Below are 3963 nucleotides of genomic sequence, written 5' to 3' on the forward strand. Positions count from 1 at the left end.
GTCATTTTGAGGTTTGTCCCTGAGTTGTATTTGTCATTTTTTTTGTTTGCCTGTCAGTTGTATCTGTCATTTTTTGGTTTGTCAGTGAGTGATGTTTGTCATTTTGATTTTTATCCTTCATTAGTCTTTGTCATTTTGAGGTTTGTCAGTGAGTTGTATTCGTCATTTTGTGGTTGGTCTATTCGTCATTTTGAGGTTTGTCTGTCAGTTAAATTCGTCATTTTTTTGGTTTGCCTGATTGTATTTGTCATTTTGTGATTTGTCTGTCATTTGAATTTGTCGTTTTGAAGTTTGTCAGTGAGTTGTATTTGTCATTTTGTGGTTTGTCAGTGAGTTGTATTCGTCATTTTGTGGTTGGTCTATTCGTCATTTTGAGGTTTGTCTGTCAGTTAAATTCGTCATTTTTTTGGTTTGCCTGATTGTATTTGTCATTTTGTGATTTGTCTGTCATTTGAATTTGTCGTTTTGAAGTTTGTCAGTGAGTTGTATTTGTCATTTTGTGGTTTGTCAGTGAGTTGTATTCGTCATTTTGAGGTTTGTCCCTGAGTTGTATTTGTCATTTTTTTGTTTGCCTGTCAATTGTATCTGTCATTTTTTGATTTGTCAGTGAGTGATATTTGTCATTTTGATTTTTATCCTTCATTAGTCTTTGTCTTTGCATTAGTCAATTGTATCTGTCATTTTTTGGTTTGTCAGTGAGTGATGTTTGTCATTTTGATTTTTATCCTTCATTAGTCTTTGTCATTTTGAGGTTTGTCAGAGTCGTATTCGTCATTTTGTGATTTGTCAGTCATTAGTCTTTGTCATTTTGTGGTTTGTCTGCCATTTTTTTTTCCTTTTTTTTGTAGTTTAGTGGTTTGTCTGTTATTTGTATTTGTCATTTTGAGGTTTGTCAGTTGTATTTGTCATTTCGTGGTTTGTCAGTGAGTTGTATCTGTCATTTTGAGCTTTGTCTGTCAGTTGTGTTTGTCATTTTGTGGTTTGTCAGTGAGTTGTATTTGTCATTTTGTGGTTTGTGTGTGAGTTGATTCATCATTTTGAGGTTTGTCTGTCAGTTGTATTTGTCGCTTTTAGTTTTGGAAGTGACTTGTATTTGTCATTTTGGGGTTTTTCTGTCAGTAGCATTTGTCAATTTTTAGTTTCTACGTGAGTGATATTTGTCATTTTGAGGTTTGTCAGTGAGTTGTATTCGTCATTTTGTGGTTGGTCTATTCGTCATTTTGAGGTTTGTCTGTCAGTTGTACTTGTCATTTTTTTGGTTTGTCTGATTGTATTTGTCATTTTGTGATTTGTCTGTCATTTGAATTTGTCGTTTTGAAGTTTGTCAGTGAGTTGTATTTGTCGTTTTGAGGTTTGTCTGTCAGTTGTCTTCGTCATTTTGTGGCTTGTCTGTCAGTTGTACTTGTCATTTTTTTTGGTTTGTCTGATTGTATTTGTCATTTTGTGATTTGTCTGTCATTTGAATTTGTCGTTTTGAAGTTTGTCAGTGAGTTGTATTTGTCATTTTGTGGTTTGTCAGTGAGTTGTATTCGTCATTTTGAGGTTTGTCCCTGAGTTGTATTTGTCATTTTTTTTTGTTTGCCTGTCAATTGTATCTGTCATTTTTTGGTTTGTCAGTGAGTGATGTTTGTCATTTTGATTTTTATCCTTCATTAGTCTTTGTCATTTTGAGGTTTTTCAGAGTCGTATTCGTCATTTTGTGATTTGTCAGTCATTAGTCTTTGTCATTTTGTGGTTTGTCTGCCGTTTTTTTTCCTTTTTTTGTAGTTTAGTGGTTTGTCTGTTATTTGTATTTGTCATTTTGAGGATTGTCAGTGAGTTGTATTTGTCGTTTTCCTTTTTTTGTAGTTTAGTGGTTTGTCTGTTATTTGTATTTGTCATTTTGAGGATTGTCAGTGAGTTGTATTTGTCGTTTTGAGGTTTGTCTGTCAGTTGTCTTCGTCATTTTTTGGCTTGTCTGTCAGTTGTATTTGTCATTTTGAGGTTTGTATGAGTTGAATTCGTCATTTTGTGGTTTGTCGGTGAGTATTATTTGTCTTTTTGTGGTTTGTCAGCCAGTTTTATTTGTAGTTTAGTGGTTTGTCTGTTAGTTGTATTCGTCATTTTAGGTGTGTCAGTGAGTTGTATTCGTCATTTTGTGCTTTGTCTGTGAGTTGTATTCGTCATTTTGAGGTTTGTTTGTGATTTGTATCTGTCATTTTTTGGTTAGTCTGTTATTTGTATTTGTCATTTTGTGATTTGTCTGTCATTTGTATTTGTCGTTTTGAGGTTTGTCACTGAGTTGTATTTGCTGTCATTTTTTGGTTAGTCTGTCATTTGTATTTGTCATTTTGTGATTTGTCTGTCATTTGTATTTGTCGTTTTGAGGTTTGTCACTGAGTTGTATTTGCCATTTTGTGGTTTGTCTGTGAGTTTTATTCGTCATTTTGAGGTTTGTCTGTCAGTTGTATTTGTCATTTGGGGTTTGTCAGTGAGTTGTATTCGTCATTTTGAGGTTTGTCCCTGAGTTGTATTCGTCATTTTGTGGTTTGTCAGTGAGTTGCATTTGTCATTTAGAGGTTTTTCAGTGATTTACCTATATTTGTCATTTTGAGGTTTGTTTGTGAGTTGTATTTGTCATTTTGTGGTTTGCCTGTCAATTGTATTTGTCATTTTGTGGTTTGTCAGTGAGTGATATTTATCATTTTGAGGTTTGTCCGTCATTAGAGTTTGTCATTTCGTGGTTTGTCTGTCAGTTGCTTCTGTCATTTTGAGATTTGTCAGAGTCGTATTCGTCATTCTATGGTTTGTCAGTCATTAGTCTTTGTCATTTTGTGGTTTGTATGCCAGTGTTATTTGTAGTTTGTCTGTTAGTTATATTCGTCATTTTCAGGTTTGTCAATGAGTTGTATTTGTCATTTTGAGGTTTGTCAGTGAGTTGTTTTTGTCATTTTGAGGTTTGTCTGTCAGTTGTATTTGTCATTTTGAGGTTTGTCTGTCAGTTGTATTTGTTATTTTGTGGTTTGTGTGTCATTTGTATTTGTCATTTTGTGATTTGTGTGTCTTTTGTATTTGTCATTTTGAGGTTTGTCAGTTGTATTTGTCATTTTGTGGTTTGTCAGTGTGTTGTATCTGTCATTTTGAGCTTTGTCTGTCAGTTGTGTTTGTCATTTTATGGTTTGTCAGTGAGTTGTATTTGTCATTTTGTGGTTTGTGTGTGAGTTGATTCATCATTTTGAGGTTTGTCTGTCAGTTGTATTTGTCATTTTGAGGTTTGTCTGTCAGTTGTATTTGTCATTTTGAGGTTTGTCTGTCAGTTGTATTTGTCTGTCTGTCATTTGGATTTGTCATTTTTAGGTTTGTCATTGAGTTGTATTTGTCATTTTGTGGTTTTTCTCAGTGGGTGATATTTATCATTTTGTGGTTTGCCTGTCAGTTGTATTTGTCATTTTGAGGTTTGTCAGAGTCATATTCGTCTTTTTGTGGTTTGTCAGTGAGTTTTATTTGTCATTTTGAGGTTTGTCCGTCATTAGTCTTTGTCAGTTTGTGGTTTGTCTGCCAGTTTTATTTGTAGTTTAGCGGTTTGTCTTTTAGTTGTGTTCGCCATTTTGAGGTTTGTCAGTGAGTTGTATTCGTCATTTTGTGGTTGGTCTATTCGTCATTTTGAGGTGGGTCTGTCAGGTAAATTCGTCATTTTTTTGCTTTGTCTGATTGTATTTGTATTTTTGTGATTTGTCTGTCATTTCAATTTGTCGTTTTGAAGTTTGTCACTTTGTCTGATTGTATTTGTATTTTTGTGATTTGTCTGTCATTTCAATTTGTCGTTTTGAAGTTTGTCAGTGAGTTGTATTTGTCATTTTGATGTTTTTCTGTGAGTTGTAGGTATGTGTCATTTTGTGTTTTGTCTGTCATTTGTATTTGTCATTTTGTGGTTTGTCAGTGAGTTGTATTTGTCATTTTGAGGTTTGTCAGTTGTATTTGTCA

At 33.7% G+C, this 3963-nt stretch overlaps 1 long non-coding RNA gene across 1 annotated transcript in view; it reads left to right on the forward strand.

The window, feature by feature from the left end:
* Nucleotides 1-2981, forward strand: part of LOC113467392 — a 9699-nt gene extending 6718 nt beyond the window's left edge. The window contains exon 2 of the long non-coding RNA XR_003391481.1: nucleotides 1888-2981. This is a non-coding gene — a long non-coding RNA (uncharacterized LOC113467392). The remainder of the gene's footprint in view (nucleotides 1-1887) is intronic.
* Nucleotides 2982-3963: the final 982 nt, after the last annotated feature.

This window comes from Diaphorina citri, unplaced genomic scaffold, assembly GCF_000475195.1.
Source record: "Diaphorina citri unplaced genomic scaffold, Diaci psyllid genome assembly version 1.1 scaffold470, whole genome shotgun sequence".
Lineage (NCBI taxonomy): Eukaryota > Metazoa > Arthropoda > Insecta > Hemiptera > Psyllidae > Diaphorina > Diaphorina citri.